Source organism: Pogona vitticeps, chromosome 3, assembly GCF_051106095.1.
Source record: "Pogona vitticeps strain Pit_001003342236 chromosome 3, PviZW2.1, whole genome shotgun sequence".
NCBI classification, from domain to species: Eukaryota; Metazoa; Chordata; class Lepidosauria; order Squamata; family Agamidae; genus Pogona; species Pogona vitticeps.
This window is the reverse complement of record NC_135785.1, coordinates 41,842,181-41,862,097: the sequence shown is the minus strand read 5'-3', so window position 1 is coordinate 41,862,097 and position 19,917 is coordinate 41,842,181. Positions and strand designations below refer to the sequence as shown.

At 40.4% G+C, this 19,917-nt stretch overlaps 1 protein-coding gene and 1 non-coding gene across 12 annotated transcripts in view; both read left to right on the top strand.

Moving 5' to 3' along the window:
- Positions 1-19,917, top strand: part of ST6GAL1 (ST6 beta-galactoside alpha-2,6-sialyltransferase 1) — a 92,753-nt gene that overhangs the window by 29,510 nt on the left and 43,326 nt on the right. For all 11 annotated transcript variants that reach the window (XR_013543020.1, XR_002302174.3, XM_072995921.2 and 8 more), the window contains exon 2: positions 17,332-17,437. The gene's annotated coding sequence lies outside the window, so the exon portion shown is untranslated. The remainder of the gene's footprint in view (positions 1-17,331; positions 17,438-19,917) is intronic.
- Positions 18,833-19,021, top strand: LOC140706236 (U2 spliceosomal RNA). The gene has a single exon (XR_012085884.1). It is a non-coding gene; the product is annotated as a U2 spliceosomal RNA (small nuclear RNA).

Genomic DNA, 19,917 nt, shown 5'->3' with positions numbered 1-19,917 from the left:
TTATTTTAGATTTTTTTTTCTGTATTGCAAATGCTTACAACATGACCTCCCTGTGAGCCCTGCAGTAGATACTTATCCAGCTACAGGGAAAAGGGGAAGGTGATATTTAACCAGTTTGTTTGTTAGTTACTTTAATTTATATACCACCCCATTAGTGCTGGACCATTATTCTGGGCAGTTTACAAACAGTTCAAACCAACTCCACAAAACAAAACACCAAATTGAAAACAATAATAAGGCATAACCTAAAAACTCGAATAACCCATGGTGCTGAACCAATTTTCAAACTGAAGCAGAACAGGATGTGAGGCATTGAACCAGGCTTGATGTGAGAGGCCTCCCTGAAGAGTAGTGTTTTTAACTCCTTCCTAAATGAGTACAGGGAGAGGACCAGATGTAGCTCCTTTGGGAGCTGATTCCATAATCTTGGTGTCACCAATTAGAAGGCTCTATCTGGTAGATTACTTTTGGGCCTCTCTTTGGGTGGCTACAGAAAGAGACCAGCCTAAGAAGATCTGGTGGGTCAGGCAGATGACATTGGGTCAAGATTGTCCAACAGGTAATGGGGTTCCAAACTGTTTGTTCCCCAATATTTTATTTTCCCATGAAATGCGCTTCAGTTTTTCTACCCCATTCTCAGGGTTCTTTTGAATTTTTGTTGTTGTTGTAATTTTTGACTTAATATTGCAGGATGCGACATTTTTTCAAAAAATTCTTTTTCATAGGTGCAAAGATTTCCCCATTGACACATGTGGTGGGATTACACAGTTTTCCAGATAACCTGAAGAAGAAATTAAATAAGTTTTTGTTAGAACAGAAAGTTATAAAAATGAAAGATTGGAAGAAGAAGATGTATAATATAGAGAGAATAAAAGAAACTAAGAAGAGAAGGAATCACTTTGTTAAATATAAGATAGATGATTGGACCAAGGAATGGGGTGGAAGGAAGGAGATGGGGGAAATTAAGTACATTGAATAAAGAGTTATCTTCTACGTATATGTTGGAGATGTAAAAAAGAAAGAGGAACATACTAGAGAGATAGAAAGAATGGATGGATATATTTAATGAAATTAAAGAAATTTTAGAGACAGATATACAAAGATGTTCAATGTTAACATTGTTAAATATAATTGGAAACTCAATTGGGTAGGGGAAATTGGAACTAATTGTTATTTTGTTAAGAGTAGCTAGATTGATGTTTCAAAGAACTGGAAAAATAATTGATGTTGGAAGAATGGTATAATGAGATGTGGAATATAGTTATTAACAGTAAATTAACTTGTAAATTGAAAGTTAGAAAAGGATTATTGAAAGAAAATAGTTGTAAAAGGATCTGGGGGAAAAACTTGTTTTTAATAGAGACTCAGGCTCAGGACTTGAGACCAAAGGCTTGGACGCGAGACTCCGACCCCAAAACTTGCCAACTTCCCTAGAAAGACATAAATACAAGCTCCTTAGCAACCTCATGAGTAAAATATGAGCAAGGATCCTGAACCTCAACCATGATATTTTCACCAAAATGTCTTTTTCTTTAAAATAATTATCATAGGAATTTTCCCCATATCAGATTTATTAAAAAAGTTTTTGGCAGAGTACCAGTGTATATTGGTGTAGTCTTCTGGCATTAGAAAGTGAAGAAGACTTCAGAGGCCTTTAATACCCTGTGTTTTTGTCCATTCAGTTTGTTTAGAGGTTGTTACAGTTGTGATAATCTACATATTCCTATGTGTCTCTGCATGTACTGTGCATATAGTCAAATGTGTTTATGTAAATTTTCTGAGTAAATACTTAAACGGGTTTTTCAGAGGAAAGTTTTTAAAAAGCACCCTGATAATAAGCAAAAGAACTTGAAAATAATCTTGTGAAAACAGAATTGAAGGCTGTACTACTCCAAGTACAAGGAAATGGCTGTATTACTCCAAGGATGAGGATGCATTGATCATGGCATCTTCCATTCTGAAAAAACCGAACCAAAATTACTGTTTTCAGCCACTGCTAACAAATAGTTTTCATTAGGTGGTGTGTACTGTCTTTAGTAAAATGTGCAAAATTGGACTGGGTCAGCAGTATATGTGTAGTTCTGGCAGGGATGCACTCATCACTTCTGGGGGTGGGGACAACACCACAACGTATCAGTCAGATCCCATGCAGCATTTGTCAGGTTAAAAAGACAGCCAGCTGTTTGATTTGAAGGAGGGGGAAATGGAATGGAATGTAGTGAACAGACCTACTGGCACTAAAGGAGAAGGGGTGATGAATCTGAAACCTTTGCCCCCACCAAAGCCCAAGATCTCACCTGGACATTCTACCTGTTGCTCTGTCGGTTGGTCTAAACTATTTTTACCCCACCTTTCTTCTTAAAAAAAACCCAAGGAGGCTTGCTTTATTAAAAGATAATATTGTGAATTTCGTTGTATGGTATACTGTGTATATACTTACAATGACAATAAATTATATTATTATATTTAAGTGTACAGATGCTAAAAAGGATCAGATACCACACTACAACAAAAACAGCACCGGAAACACATTCAGAACAGGAAGGCACAACAATCCATTTAATAATCCACTTAGGTAGCCAGTCCCTGGGGGAAAGCTAACCACTGAGACAGTAGGGGAGGGACTCAGACTGAGGTCACCACACAGTGTGTGTCACCCTCTGAGCCTCCTGTGCCAACCATTTCACAGATCCATAGGGTGAAGAAGAAGATCTGCATCACTGCAAGTGTATGTCACTGCTTTTGGCTGGCTGCTGCTGCATGAAGACAAGCTTTGCCGGCCAATCTGCTTGCCAGCTCCTCTCCCTCTTATTTCTTGCTGGATGTTCTCTTGCTCTTCCTCAGTGTCTCTGTCTGCAGTCTCTCCGAGTAAACACTCCTCCCTCGATCTGACATGGAGTCCATAGCTCTACACAAGATCTCTAGAGAAGGAGCCAGCATCACAAAATACTATTAATTTATGGAACCAAAACTCAGTTCTGCCCCTGTTAATCTTGCTCAAAAAGCACTCCGTCATATTTGTTTCTTTCACTGATATGTGGATTGTGCCATCAGTTCTGTGTGTCTGTGTTTCCTTTTGCTTCAGTCAGAACTTTTAACAGAGATGTCTGACAGTTACTAGGGGAACACATGTAGTTTTCCTAAAAAATTCTGGTCAAAATCCCACTGGCATAAATTTATGCCACAAAAGCCGATGAGGTCACTATCTGCCACCGGTAAAATATAACTTAACTTAATTGAAAGCTTCTTTTCCCCACTGTGTCAGATTCTAAGGCTCCCTGACAATCCCTTTTTGCCCTGGGGAAGGCTTTGGGAGCCTCAGGAAGAGAGGAGGAACCTTGAATTGACAAAAATGTCCACTGGATCATTGCCAGTAGTTCTCGTTCCAGCAGTAGCAATCTGGCAGGATTTTTTTTTACTATTAATTCCCCCACCCCACTTGTCCCAAAGTTCTCAAAAAATTCCTCAGAACATAAGGCCCATAGAGTGCCTCAGAAGCTGAAGGGTAAGGATGGTAAGCCTTCAGTTAATTTAAATTAAATCATAACTGGCATTGGATGATGACATATTGGCTTCCACTAGCATACATTTATTTAAGTTGATTTGGCTCACAGTGCCTCCCAACTTCACAAACAATCACTGGTAAGGTATCAGAGGACACAGAGAAATCATTTCAAAATGTTTTGCCTGGTTGTTGTTGTTTTTAAAAGGGGAAATAATTGTTATATAGTGATATATATATTGATGGTAACAGAGTTCCAGGTTACAGAAATTCCAAATTTCTAAAATTCTGAATTCTGAATCTGAAGGGCTGTAATTCCAAATTCCCAATCTGAATTCCAAATCCAAATTTTAGTGGTAGTGCACATCCCTAGTTGAAAGCACAATGGATTATATCCAGACTTAGACCCACTGAAATAAAGGAGAAGTTTATCAAGACTGATATAAGTCCTATTGATTTAGATGTGTTTATTCTCAGCATGACTAAATGTGAATACAATCCACTTTGTTGGGCTGGAGAAGGATTACTCTTTCTTCATGTGAAAGGCTGAATCACCATATTAAACATGAGTGCATAATGTCACTACCAGCACTAGAATAGGGCTGAACTTGGAAAAGGTGTTTTAACTGCAAGAATCTCCCAGCCAACATATTAGTACACAAAAAGGAAGCAGATCCATGTGGGCATCCTGTTTCTGTTTTCATGTTCCTTCATGTGGGCACTGAAACCTGGAGGAGACCAAAGAGTATTGTAAAATAATTGTTTCCACAGTGAGGTTTGAATATACATGCCTCCAACGCACTGGACTATAGAACTGGCTGACAATTATGCTTGGAACAGCAGTTCTTCCTCCCCCCCTTAGTGATTTGCTTGGTGAGAGGGTGTTTGCTCGCATCTTGCTTGAGGCACAAATATTATGACTCCACAGATTAAAGTCATGATATTCTGCCAGTGGCTGTTTGGTGGTAGTCTGTCTAGCAGAAACCAATGTCCATCATTGCCCATTTGTGCATTGTATCTTTGGTGCTGATTATTTTGGAGAAGCATATCATCCACACAGTTAAGGTCTGCTTTAGGATAAATATCTCATCCTAGGTGAGAAATGTCTTGCTTTGTAAGCCCACTCAGAAGGTTTATGGGCCTGGGTCAGTGTGATGTTGGGGAATTGAGTGCTGCCCCCTCTAAAGGCCTACATGTGTGTGTAAAAAGCTGAACCACAGGCAAGAATTATTGCATACATAGACCATGTGAGTTCCTTCTTGCCAGGGGATAAAATGCAATGATACATGTACTTCATTTTATGTTTCTTACATGAGGGTAAGGGAATACAGTGGTACCTTGGTTTAAAAAATTAATGCGTTCTCCGGGACATTTCATATTGTGAAAAATTCACAAACTGAAATGCGGTTTCCCATAGGAGCGCATGCATGGGGGCGGTGCTATAAACCTCCCAGGTGCAATGCATCCTGGGGAAACTTGTAAACCAAAAATTATGTTAACCGAGGCATTCGTAAACCGAGGTACCACTGAGGTACATGGGAGAAACACTGCTGTGCTTCTCCCATGTACCTCCCCCAAATTCTAAACACCTTCTGGCAGAGCATCTTTCTGCTTCCTGGGTCTGGGCTTTACAGATCTTCTGGTTCTGGGTTGCTACTGACTTTCTCCATTCTATACTAAGAAAGGACTTTCCCCTAGTGGTCTGACCTCACACCTCTACTCTTTTCCCTGTGTTTTCTTGCCATAGAATATTACTCTTCAATGGAACCTTGCCTGCAAATGATAGATGGCAGTAATTCATGCACTACTTGAACTCTACCCACTGAAATGTGGCTCTTCTGTGACAAGAACAATAATAACCCACATGCTTTGCTACAAATCACTTCTTGAAGCCTTCCTTGTTCCCTTTTCCTTCTCTTCTTACAATAAAGTCTACTTGGCCTCAGCCAATGCTTAGCCTGTGTGCATCCATGCAAAACTTTTATCTGACTGTAATGAGTTTCAGTTCTCTTACAGTTGTGTTGCAAGTGTAGCTAATCAGTGGCCATTCTCACTTTTACTATCCCAAGAATACATTGTACAGCCAATTTAGTTTTGAATAAAAGAGCAAAAAAATAAAAATACATAAAATCATCTTTATGTATTGAAAACTAGTTGTTTGAAAATCATGTATGCTTCACATTAGCATCTGTCCTGCTTCTTAAATAACAATATTAAATGCTTCGTCATTGTTAGGGAGAAGTTACAGTATGGCACAGTTACATGGTGAGGTCCAGTGTTACCTTGCAGTGTAATATAGCATTTTCCCCAATCACTTGAAACAATATACCAATAATTCTGGTGAGCAATTTGGCAAGGTCAAAGCAGAGGTCAATGATACACACAGGAACTGAGGTAGAAGGCCTCTTGGGGTAAAATGCAGCCAACCACCTCTGCAGTAGTCTTGTAGGTTTGCTGCATTGTGCAAATCTACTAAGCCTAAGTGTGCCCTGCTGCTCCCAGGCTTTTTTTGCAACAATGCCATGAAAAGGTACCAAAGCAAACTGGTACTTATTGCTGGTCTGTTTTCAGTGCACTCTTGGTCCTATTCTAGGATCCCAGTGAAGTTTCTGTCATGTTGTTTGAGTGGGTCTCAAAGAATGGCTGGCTTATTGAAAACGATATTGTGCAAAACCTTAATTTATCGGGCACTGTCCTGCGGTTTGCACAAACCAAGGCTCAAAAAGCCACATTCTCAGAAGTGAGCAGTACACTGTATGCTGCAGTAGAACTGCCCGAGGTTTTGCTTTTTAGATGTGAATTTTGCAGACTCTCACTGTCAGAAAGAAACTGAGAAAAGCAGGTTTGGTTTACAAGAGAGCAGACAGTGATGAAATGAATGAGATGGAGACTAGGGAGGAGGTGGTGGAAAACCTGGAGCAGATCCAGTTGCACAGGAGCTGAAGCCGACTTGAAGGCCTTGTCAGTGACAGTAGTGGAGCTAAAGAAGCCACTCTTCTCTGCTCCTATTGTGCCCGCGCAGCCATCAGAGTGCTGAGGTGCCCTATAGAGCTGTCCCAAGCTATCAAGGATGTGTTTACAGAATGCAGAACACTCAACAGCCTGCTGTGAAGAATTTGCTTGGCAGTAGGAGACAAGTGGGGACATGGTGGCGCTGCGGGTTAAACCACAGAAGCCTCTGTGTTGTAAGGTCCAAAGACCAGCAGTCGTAAGATCGAAGCCATGTGACAGAGTGAACTCCTGTTGCTTGTCCCAGCCCCTGCCAACCTAGCCGTTTGAAAGCACGTAAATGCGAGTGCATAAATAGGTATCATCTAGGTGGGAAGGTAACGGCATTCCATGTATAGTCGTGCTAGCCACGTGACCACAGAAACTGTCTTCGGACAAACACTGGCTCTATGGCTTGGAGATGGGGATGTGCACTGCCCCCTAGAGTTGGACACAACTGGACTAAATGTCAAGGGGATCCTTTACCTTTTAAGTAACAAAGTTGCGTAGATTGGTTCTGACTTGAAGGCTGTAGTTGATGCAGTTGCTGCAGATGTGTATTTGGCCTTGTCCTGTGACAATGTATGCATTTCAGTTTGTGCTGTGCTGCCTTAGGTTGTGGACAGAATCTGTGTACTGGACTCTTGCCCTTTCTGGCTGATAAAAGCAATCAGTGGAGGATTGGCTGGGTGAGCAGGGGGAGCGTCAGATGCCTCCTTGCAAAAAAAAAGAATGATTCCAACATGCAAAAAAGAGGGAGAAGTAAGACCACCACTGGGGGGAGATCCTTCCTTGCATCCCACTGTACTTGATAACTAGACCAGTGTTTGCTCTCAGTAATGGACTGGATGAGGGACAAACAAAATGAGGTTTCATCCAAAACCAGAAATGCTTCTGATTATGCTGTAGGCCAATCAGAGCTCCCGCCTTTATTTGGGGGGGGGGTCTTTCTGAAAGCACAGGTTAGAAACTTAGGCATACTTCAGGTTTTAACCCTGGGACTAGAAGATGCCCATGTTTCATTTGTACAGTTAAAGCTAGTGTGCCAACTGCACCTATTTCTTGAGATGTCTGATCCAGTTATGGTGTCACGTGCCTTAATGGCATCTTGTATACTGTAGATTATTACACTGTACTCTTATGTGAGGCTGTGTTTAGAAACTTCAGCTTGTTCAAAAGACTGCAGCCAGACTGCTGACCACAAGAAACATATAACTCTGCCTGTTACAACAGCTTCATTGGCCGCTGGTCCATTTCCGAGGACAAATTGAGCTAATGGGTATAACCTATAAAGCAATGTATGGTGTGGGGCCAGGCTATCTGAAGCACCATCTTTCAATGTATAAGCTTGCCCAGGCCCCTGTCTCTGTCCTTCCCCACCTCCTTTAGCAAGGATATGAGAAAAGGCCTTTTTAGTGGCTGCTCCAAGTTTGTGGAATGCCTTCCGTTTGGAGGCCAGGTTGGCCTTCTCTCTGCTGTTCTTCTGATGATGGATAAAGCCTTTGGTCTGTTTTTTTCAGAACTATCAATTGCATGAAAAGATTACATTTGCAGTAGAAGTTTCTTTTTCAGACAGTCCTTGTCCAAGCAGTAGGATGGGGCTAGAAATCTTGACATGGTCATATTTTCAAGTTTCTCCTCTCCACATCCTTAAAAAAAAGCCTGCATATAGCTAATCATGCAGCATTGTTGGCCAGCAACTCTATGATTAATGGGTAATGGTAGATAAAGCTGCTAAGCCTTTGTTTCTGTTGTTTCTTACTGGGGATTGTGCATATGATTTGGCCAGGGTTAGCCTGACCTGGCGGCAGTTATTTGAGTTGCCAGTTTTTTGTAGAGAAAACAGAAAAGTCTATGACGTGATTTTTGTATAGAGGTATACCAGAATATTCATTGGTGTTTATCTGACATTAGAGGAGGAAATGAATGAATTATCAACACTCCAGGCAATAGTTCTGCTTCCACAACTCCTGTCCTGACATTTCTTGTCCACTGAAGAGGGATAATCACTGAAAACTTCTCCCTTTTGGAAAAGAGCCCATAGATATTTTAGAAAGGCAAACTAGGAGAAAGCTGCTGGTGGGTCTTCTTTTGCTTCTAGAAGGAACCATTTAGCTTTTACATGCTCACACCTCCCCTGATTTTCCCCAAACCCTCTCTCCTTAGAAGGCTGGAAAAGAAGATTTTGAAATTTTGCTTCTGGCCAGATCAGAGCTCATAAGTAACTCATTACAATCAATGGCTCTTGCCTAATCCCAGTTGCTAGTCCCAGCTAAAGCTGAGCCATTAAATCAATTGCTGATTGGTAAATCAACCCTTATGTAAATCCCACTGATTCACCCAGTACCTATCATGAGTTACTTTTGGGTGCAGTGAAAACATAACATACGTCCTTTCAGCAGTAATCAGATGACTGGCAGGCTATTACTTCCTGTGCATGCAACAAGTAACACTCTGCTTGATAATGACAGCTGTCATTTTTAAGAGGTGTGTTGCTGTTTTCTTTGGTGTCTTGGTCTGTGTTCCTGCTGTGTCTTCAACTTAAAACAGGGAAAGGCAAAGTATGACTGTTCAGATATCGTTGGACAGCACCACTTAACATTTCTCACTATTGCTGGCAAATGTCATTGAGAAAGAACTACAGTGCAATAGCTGGGGGGGGGGCTGCACTTTTGTCACCTCTGACTTAAATTGGTAGGGCCCCCACACTGCCCACAGGCTCCTGTCTGCTGCATGGGTGATGCTTGAAAGAAGTTTCCTCACCATGGCTTCCTGGTGCTCAGGAATGACATAAGTGACAAGGATCCATCACTTCACCAGAAGTGTTGATAGATCCTTGCCAGCCATATTTATTGGATTTAATGGAACAATTGCCTTGAAGTAATCCAGAAAATACGTGCCAAGCCCGCCTCCTGTGGGATGCTGCCTAAAATTGCAAAGGAGCTGGTTGCTTCTCTAATGGTAAGAAAAGATCACTTAATTCAGGTAGCAGTGGAGGAGCAGAATAGGGGCCTTCACTGATGTGACTGGTGGAAGACACTTAAGGTGAACACTAACATTCCACTTGCATAGCAACAACAGATAACACAACTCTGATGAAAAGGAATAATATAATGAGCAGTGCGGTTTTATTCTAGATACCCCCTCAGATAACTAATTGTTTAACAGGTGTTCTAACAAGTGAATTACTATTTAAAAATACAATTCCAGGATCAGGACCAGATGGGTAGTTGCAAATAGCATTTGTATATCTTTGCGAATGTGTGCTGAGTGAGAGAGGCAATTTAATTGATGGATGCCACCTCATTCTGTCTGTTTGTCATTCTCTCTCAAGATTTTTTTAAGAAGAGGCAAGTAGTATGAAAATGGTGATATTCTTCAAGGGACAGATGATTATGGCCTTACCCAGTGCTACCTTCAGTCTGGCCACCAGTCGCACTAGCAGATTTCTTCTAAGAGAAACAGGTTGTCCACACCTGTTCTAGTCACTGGATTGCTGATTGTCTGGTGAGGACGACTAATGTTTCATCCCTAGATGAGATGTATGCAGTAGGATTCAGTCTTCTTCCATTTTACTTGTGATCTGGCAATTATTCCTTCCAGTGTTACCAACTGTGCTAGGAGTTTTCTGTCAAATCCCTTGGTGAAATAGGTTTAAGATGTCTTTGTGATGAAACCCAGCTTTGCTGATGCTCCTGTTAAAAAGCCTGGCCCTGGGGAAGCAGCTGCACCACAGAAGGAACAATACATTTGGTGTTCATGAAGAAGGGTTCCTTAGTTTAAGGGGGCTTTCACAGAAATAAGTCTTAATAATATATGCTCGAGCTATGCTGTGGCAGAAAACTCTTTGTAAAGAAGTGCAGAGATGACGTATGGAGATGCTGGCCCTGCATATCATGCTGAGAACTCTATGGATTTTCTTTATCTTATCTGTGGTTATGTAGCATTTGGTTGTTTTTTTACTTGAGAGGTTCCTGTTGTTTCTGTCCCCTTGAGCAGCTGCCATTCAGCTGTGGCTATTTGTCACCCCTCTGCTGGCACCTGTTCTCTGCCCCCATTCTCCATTTATGCAAAGCTCATGGAACATTTTCTTCTATGAGCAAAACAGATAAGCTGTCAAGATGATAAGTCATAGTACAAGCTTGGGGATTTAAATTTAGACATGCAAATAAAAGCCTCCTTTTTTCTTTTCTTTGTTTACATTTCCTTTATATACACCAGTTAGAAACAGCTACTTGAATTGAGCTGTTTCACAACTCTGCAGTTTGATACAACACTGAGTTTGCCCTGCTAGTACCTGCTCATTCCCCCAGTGTAGAATGGCAAGAAGGAATTCAAAGGTGAATGAATTTATGTTATGCAGCTGAAATGTGGAATACAGGAGTTGGGATTAAATATATGGTAAATTTGAACAGGTCTAGAACAATTTCCATTTTCTTATTCCAGAAGGCACAGTTAACAGTGACCCTAATATGGATCTCAAGAAAATTGAGATATCTAAGGAATAGTTTTACCAGTATCATAGAATCAAAGGATAGTGGAATTGGAAGGGGCCTATAAGGCCATCAGGTCAGTGCAAGAATCCAAATCAAAGTATATCTGACAGATGGTTGTCTAACTTTCTATTGAATACCTCCAGCATTGGATCCCATTCTGAATTTCTGTGGCTAAACAGAGATTCAAACTCAGGTCTCCTGATTCTTAGGTAGCCATAAGTGACATTTGTTTAAATTGCTTTCTTTTCAAAGTAAATATCTAGGCAAGATACTGTAAAGGAGTACAGGTTTCTCTGTTGAGAAATGATAGATATAGCTGCTTTATGATCTGGCAGGGAAGATGTAAATCATGTATCAGCTTAAATGAAACTGTTGATTGTCGTCTCAATCCATTGAATTACATCAGTTCCAACTCCCACAGTTCTGTTTTTTCATGGCAAACACTAATTCATATATTACATAACAAACATGATTTTTTTTTCCTTCCCTGAAAAAGGTTTCTGGGAGACACACAAGTTAGTTGCTAAGTTTTGTCATTTGCTGTAAATTTCTGCAAAGCATTCTCAACTCTTTTCTTTTGTTATTTATTCATTGTGTATTATATGTTTAAATTTCTCAGGGTGGAGTTAAATAAAACAGCTTGGTTAAAGTCTTCCTTTTTTACACATTCAGCAGGTTTATAGTCTAACTCTTGGCTGCACAGTCCAGAATAACGAGATAGACACAGGTATATGAGATAAATAGGGCCACAACTTTATTAACTTATTTATAACTTGGAACTTACCTTTTACAAGAGGGCCCACTGTAGTGCCCCAAACTGGTCTGTAACCAAAGTCAACCTTGAGCTTCCAGTCCAGATCTCGCCAATTGAGTTCCTATACCGGAGGCACGCTGTCCCACCATACAGCATGCCTACGCGTTTCCAATAGCTGTGGTAGCCCAGGTCCAGCCCATCTGGGCCTCCAAAGCCTAAATGCTCAGCATCCCCTGGGGTCCCCAGCTTCCATCCCCTCGGCTAAACCTCTGCTACTGCCATTCTGAGAAGTGGGGGTACCTTATTTGGAACTCAGCTAACCCTTGCCTTTTGCACTACCCACCATGGCACAGGGAACCATCTAAGTCCCATGCCCCCCACCATGCTGAATATTTCAGCCCTGAGACACACTTGTAAATCCCTTCGAAATATATCTAATCCCAAATCTGACAGATATACGTCATCTTCTCTATATAACTCCTGCCGAGAAACTGTGACCTGAGGATGTGTAACAACTGACCCCAAGCCCTGCCGAACAGCCTTGCCAGCCTCTCTGTTGACACTCTTCCTGGCACGATCATTTGCCTGGGGTCATGAGCGCCTCTCCACACCAGCTGCGGAATAATTGCTGACCAGATAATACGCATTTTGGGGCATCGTACTGCCAAAGCTTTGAAGTCCACAATAACCTGGAGGATCAGTGACTTGCCTGACCTTTGGGCTAAGTTCTTGCCTCCCAAATGAGTCACCAGAATGCCAGGGTGCACATCCGGAGAACCCTGGGATGCCAGTTCCATGAATACGTCCCAGAGCATGCCTCTCCGTCCCCTCCATTCCACTGCCGCCACAACTCCGAGGCCCAGATTGCGATCCCAACTGGTCCAACTGGCATATTGGGCAGCCCGAAAAACATAACTATGCCCACACAACAGAACTCGAACTCGGGCCAATGGCATCTTGGGACCTGTAATGACAAATAACAGCAAAACACAGCAGCACCTAAAATGGTGGTAATGGGCAAACATGAGAACGGTATTATTGCGACGACCATCTGCCTACTTTTTTTAATATTGTCAATTGCATATCCAAGGGCTGCTGCTGTAGATGCATCACCAATCCTGAAGGAATGCATTCCAAAACCCCAACCCTGTATCCCTGCTTTGCATAAGGTTCGGGAAGTAATTTTTCAAAACTGGTATTTTGTGACTTATCCTTATGATGCAAAAAGAAAAACATGCTGTCCTCCGCGCCCCTAAGCTGCACATAGACTTGTGTAGCCCTTACTGGGCAAATCTCAACTTCGGAACATTGTTCTAACAACACCTGTACTTTTCCTAATTGATCCGAATTTTACCTCTGTAAATGAATGGCAGTCTGGCATTTCGATACCACCACATCCTTCCTCTGCAGAGAGAATAGTGGCATGTCATATTTGGAGGCAGCCACTAATTCGCTGATCTGTAGGGCCCCAAAAAATTCGATAAGTGTAGCAGCTCTAAACAGGCAAACATCAAATTGTTCCTCACAAACCACCTCCCATACATTCCCCAGTTTGGCCAATATAGCAGGCAATATTGGTGTATGAGTATCACCTGCCACACCTTGTTCTCTACTCCATCCTTCGATTATCTTGCAAACACGAAAAGTCGACAGACAACCCTTTACAACCTTGAGCCTTAGCATAAAAAGCTAGAGCAGATATCCTGCCTTGAATAGATCTAGGGGCCAGCCACTTCCTATGTAAATGAACTACAAATTGCATAAGATTATCCTCTGATGCAGGCCAATCATGTCCCAGTCCCTCTTTTTCACAAAAGTTAAAATATTCTTTGCATGCTGCCATATAACTACAGCAAGTGCTTGGTGCCACTGCTAGACTCATTGCTCTATTAGCCTCAGCCCCCCAAGATTCGATACCTCATATGGTAGGACATCTGGCTGAACCTGTGCCCCCGGTGCCAACACCCTGAACTGGTCCATTTGTTGACCAGACAGGGTGTCAGCAATGGAATGAACAACCCCCAGGACATGGTGAGCCTGTAGAACTATATTAAAGTGTAAGCACCTCAAAATGAGGGCTCTGACAAGCACCATTACTCTCTGAGATCTAGATGACAGAGTTAACAATGTGTACCACCGTCTGGTTATCACACCAGTAAGTAAGACTTCTAACCACTACATCTTATTAGTTCAACATAACATCAACAGGTGTATCATCTTATAGTTCTTCTCTGATTAATACCTGAACATTTCTAAAAGAGCTGGGTTGATAATGAAAACCAAACTGTAGTCATGATCACCTGTGAGCAGTGCACGTCTAACATTGTTGTAAATTAGCAAAATAGTGAACATTTTCTGAAGTCTAGGGTGGCTTGATTATATCCAAATGCTGGTCTTTGCTTTATCCATTTGAGATTACATGTTGTGTTCTGAAACCTCATCTGGCGTAAAATGTTGCAATCAAACTGTTGATTAGATCTGGTGACAGGGAGTTTATAAGCCCTTTGTTATAGCAGCTTCACTGGCTGTTGGTCTAATTTTCAGAGCCCAATTCAAAGTGCAGGGCAGGCTATGACCTATAAAACCCTTGAAGGACTAAATCTCCCCATATAACCCACCTCAGATCTTGAGATAATTTAGGAATACTCATCTTTCAGTTCCGTCACCTTTAAAGGTATGTTTGCCAAGAGTGTGCTTTCTCCATGATAGTCTCCAGGTTATGGGATGCCCTCCCACCACGAGGCAAGGCTGGCCCTCTCTCTCCTCTCTTTTCAGTGGCAACTGAAAAACATTTTAATCCCAACAGGCCTTTGCCATTTAATATCTGATTGCAGCATAGCTAGTTTTATTTAGAGGTCTTGCTTACTGGTTTATGTTGCAATATTATACACTGTGCTTAATTTCTAAATCCTGGAGCTGTTTAATTCTTGTGCACCAGATTGGGACATTCTAATCTCCCAGAGTTGTGTTTGGTTGTAGAGTTTACACAGAGCCAGATCTAAAATGCAAGGCTTTGATGACATTGGCACTTATAAATAACATTCCCAGGTTTCTGCCACTTGCCAGAGTCATAGGAGTTCAATTCCCCAGTGTGCCTTATGGCAATGGGCAACCACATTGTCCCTTGGTGCCCACAGAAGAAGAGAACAGTAAACTACTTCTGAGTACTCTATACCTGAAAAATCTGGAAAGGGTCACCTCAAATTAGCCTCAATATGATGACACATGGTTGTTAATGATTATTATTTTTACAAACAAAGAAAGAGCTGGGACAAACAAAGAACTTGTCCTAGAACATATTTTGTATCCAAACCAATATAATGTGTTGGGTAAAAAAGAAAAAAAGTTACTAGACTAAAAACATTGGTTTGGATTATGTTTGCAAAGCAAGAAATGTTGTTATTATGCATTAATCACCTTTCTGGCCAGAATGTGTGATATATAATATATATAAATTCTTAAGAAATAGATTAAAATCTACTTTAAAACATATAAAATTAGGACAGATAAAATTGAGTACTTTTTCTTATAACACATTATGAAACTGTGAAATTCACTGCCACAAGATGTAGTGGTTGTTACGTATGTGGATGGTATGAAAAGGGGATTAAACATGTTCATGGAAGGCTGTTACTGAGCCTAGAAGATAGAAGTTACAAATAACTAGTTGCATATAATAAATGTTTGTTTTCTAATTAAGAATGTGTAACAGATTATGATAATCATTTAATCAGGCATAACTTTGCTCGTTTTGCAATGTAGTTGTCACTTTCTAGATACTTTTATACAGAGGGAATGTACTCACTGAATTGTGGTGAAGGAATATCACATACAGACTTGTGTTGGTTTGTCTTGTGTTCTTTCACTGTAGAGGTGACAGTAACATAGATGGATAAAGAATCTGATTTGTATTAGAGGCCAGTAGCTTGTAACTTTCACAACTTCTTGAAGTAGTTTAAAGTAATTTTAGTTATTTTTGAGAAATAGTAAATTAAAAAGAGCAACTTTTAACACATTGAGTGAAATGGTAACAAGTTAGTTTTAGGGCTACTGTGAGTAAAAGGGTGCCTGAGCCCATAATTTTGAAGTGAGGCACCCCCTTTTCAGGCAAGACATAGACTTCCTTAACCTTAACAAATTGCATCTTAAAAATAACTTTCCAAGTATGGTGTTATCTCAGATATCTGAGATGGTATAACTCTGTTGCTAGGGAACATAAATAAGGAGGGTGGTGTTTTTGATTCATGTCTTCTTTGGACGTTTCCTATAGCATCTTATTGGCCACTGTGGAAACAGAATGTTGGGCTAGATCCAATATGTCTCTTCTTAAGTCAGTGGGCTGGATCAAGACTTAGTCATACCTTAACTAATTTGAAGTCCCAATGATCTCACTGGGCTCATTTTTTTTCTTTTTCTTTTCTTTTTAAGGTTTGAGAACAGGCTATGTTTAGTCTCTCTTCAATCTGCAGTGTCGAATTCAGTCTCTGGTAGCCCTCACCCTACTAAATTGCTTTCTCCCTAACAAACCTGATGGCTCCATCTTTCCTGACTTTAAGGAAATGCAGGTTTTAGAAGTCTATTTGAATACACAATCATGGCCAAAAATATTGGCACACTTGCAATTCTGTCAGTAAATGCAACCGTTCTCTTAGAACATTGTTGCAGTTGCAAATGTTTTGGTAGTCACACATTCATTTCGTTGGTTTGTGTTGGAACACCACAAAAACAAAGAAGAAAAGTCAAATCTTTTACAGTCCCACACAGAAACCCAAAAAAATGCACTGGCCAAAATTATTGGCACCCTGTCTAAATTGTAAGAAATAATTGCTTGTCAAGCATGTGATGCTCCTTTACATACAGTTGGCAGAGTGCTCGGAATAGTTGCATTGCAGTCATACTGTTTTTAGTTTGATTTCAGTGACATTTGATTGCTTGGCTCTTTCTATCTTTTTGGCATGTCAATCCCTTTTAAATGTTTCCATAAATACATTTGTAAATTTATTTATTTATTTATTTGCATGAAGTGATTAACAATTATTTGCAATTGATTCTGAAGTCTTCAGAGCTATCAAAGAGTGTTTGCATTATTACAAGTATGTTTCTCTTCATGTGTAATTGGGTGAGGAAGCCCAACTGCCAGACATCTATAGTGCTTCCAGATCAAGTTTTCCCCAACTGTGCGGGACGACAGTTCCTCTCATGTTCAACCAGCATGGCCAATGGGGTAATGAGAGCTGTTGGGGTGATGGGAATTGTTGTCAGACGCATCTCATTGCATCAGCTTGGGGGAAGGTATTCTAGAGGGATTGGTCTCTGTAATACTAGTAAAAACATATTGTACAATTGGGGTTTTATGCTGCGAAAAGGAGATGGAAAAGGGGAAATGCAGAAAGGATATAAGTGGAATACAACATTATCTGGCTTCCCCACCTAATTCTATGTTTGAGACAGGTCAGTTATAAAAGCCTGGGTTGAATTAACCCTTGAGTTCTTCAGTTTATGGCTCAGATATGTTACTGCACCAAGCATGATATCATCTTTGCTGATGTTGGTTTCTTCCCCTAATAAATGGATTTTTTTCTGTTTTGCAGGTGTGGCTTTTACACTTTGCGAAAGATCTTGGTACTTCAGGCATCAATGATGATCCAATGGAGCAACCCTAAAACAGTTAACATAGAGCAGTATTCATCAAAGCAGGTAACAAATCTGTCAACAGCTTAGCAAATGTGGCTTGAGGACACATTCTCTCTAGTAATTAGGTTTCAGCCCTATAAGGTTGTAAGATACTAGTAGAAATCTTGTTTCATTGTTGTGCAAACTGTGTAGCTTTTAGACCAAATTGTTGAACATTAAGAAATTTCTGTAGGCCCTTTTACATGCTTAGTGATGTGACACATGGTGTCTATGGAGATTTCTTACTTGTTAATCCCTCAGAGACATAACTCATACTCCATTTGTTTTATTATACAGAGAACTATTTCTGCATTACTAATTAGGCTGTTTTAAGTATATTTCTTGTTCATCTTGTTGAAGTGCGGGTGGTTCATCAGTAGGATGTCCACAGTTTTCATTAAAATGTTATTTTATTTTGGTGGTTGGATATCAATAATATTTCTCCGTTTATAGGAAAGCTGCTGAAAATCATGCAGAGATTCAAGTACCATCAGCTGGTACATTGTGCTTGTTTTTTAAAAAAATACATGGTCTGACAGTCAAGGCAGGATAGTGTCAATTCTATACCATGTATAGAAGAAAAAGAAAGTAGATTGGGATTAGTTTGATGAAATCTATGAAAATGGAGGAAGGTAGGACCATGTTTGTGTTATGAAAGGAAGTGTGCACAGGATCCATATTTGGTACCGAGGGAGAAAATCCTCAGACAAGCATGTGTTCAAAGGCTCTTGTTCACAAATGGCTGCTTGGTGAGCCTCACTGGTGAGGAAATACAAAAGCAGAACTCGTAAACCTAATTCTTCCCCTTCTTTGCCTTATAGCAAGGGTGCAGAAAATGTACTCTGAAAGCTATGTGTGACCTCAGGGATGCAAAGAAGGCTCTCCAGAATTCCTAGTTTACTCAGCATGCTCTACCACGCTCTAAATGAAGTTTTTGTTGTTGTTCAGACAGTTGTGTCTTCTGATATGGAGGCAATTGTGTCATGCTTTGAGCCCTTCAACAACCTCATCTCCCCCCACATTATTAATTTTATTAAAAAATTCATGTCAAAAACATGAGTGGGTTTTTAATTTTAAAAACCTGGGGTAAGGTGTAAGAGGGGTTATGGTGGTTCAGCCCCTAAACCTCTAGAAGTTGTCCACCACTGCCATTGAGGCATCATGTTTCTTTAAAAGTACTGTGAGGTAAACAGAACACTGGCTGAAGCTATCTTTAAAAGCCAATTTACAAATGAAGGTAAAGTATATGATACTGAGTTTTGAAAGCTTTTAAAAACAGCTTTCTAAATAAACTTGAAACAATCTCCTAAGTTAACCATGATTGTAATAGTCCTAACAAAGCAATAAAGACTCTTATGACACCCTTAACATTAATACAGTTTGTTGGTCATGAGCCTTTATAAATCACAGCCCTATTAAATCACTTCTCAGCCTTTTGGCTAAGATCAAGTGTAGTATCCTATTAAATCTTCCATCTGATGAAGTGGGCTACAGCCTTTGAAAGCTTATACAGAATGAAACAGAATAAAACCATATGACAATGCGGGAAACTAGTTTCTAAATGACATATGTGAATAAATATTACAGTTAAAATACTTGGCTTCCTAGCTTGACCTGCATGCAAAGCACTTAGCTTTAATTTGTTGGTGTTCTTGTCTCTTCCACAGTGTGTTTTGCATAGAGGAGATGTACATTTATGTACATTTTAAAATAAGGGTCAATGGCTTGTTTCTCATTTCTTCAGGAAAGACTCCTCCATTTTGTCTGTTGTCAACCAGGGCTCTAGTGAGAAGTGGGAAACAGAGGGTAGAGTGATGGAATAAGTCTCAGGAGGTGTGGGTTCAAATCCTCACTCCGCCATGTGAACCCACTGACGGTGTGGAACTGGTCTGCTCATTAGTTAAATATCTCACTATTTAGAAATACTTATTAGTATTAGTAAGTATTTGCAAAGTGTGGAAACTGTTAGGTTTAAAACCTCTAACTACAAAGTGGAAATACATTAGGAGACCTACAGAGCAGAATTAGCTTCATATCTTCCCGCAGCATACCACCCCTCAGTGTTTGTTCTCTGTAACTGGTAGTTCCTGTCTCAATAACTCACTCAGAAACACCAGTAAGAGAAAGAATAAAAAGTTTGATTTACCCACAATTCTGGATAGATTAAAAGCAGCACATTGTGGAAAAAATAATGACTGGTTATACGAACAGAGCTTAAGTGGTTAATAAGCTTCATACTGACTACTTGGCTGACAGAGCACTTAATTAATTTAGTGAGTGAGTGAGTGGCCAAGGCAGTCACTGTAGCCCACTGTAACCTAGCAAAAAAATCTCTTAAAGGTAGGATACAAAGGTTACTAAATTCAAACAATAAGTTGGTTCCGACTTGATGACACACAACAACAACAACTGGGACTCTGTTCTAGTGTACTAAAATTTTCAACAATATAAGTAGTTATATAACTACAGTGGTGCCTCGAATAGTGAGCGCTTCAAATAGCGAT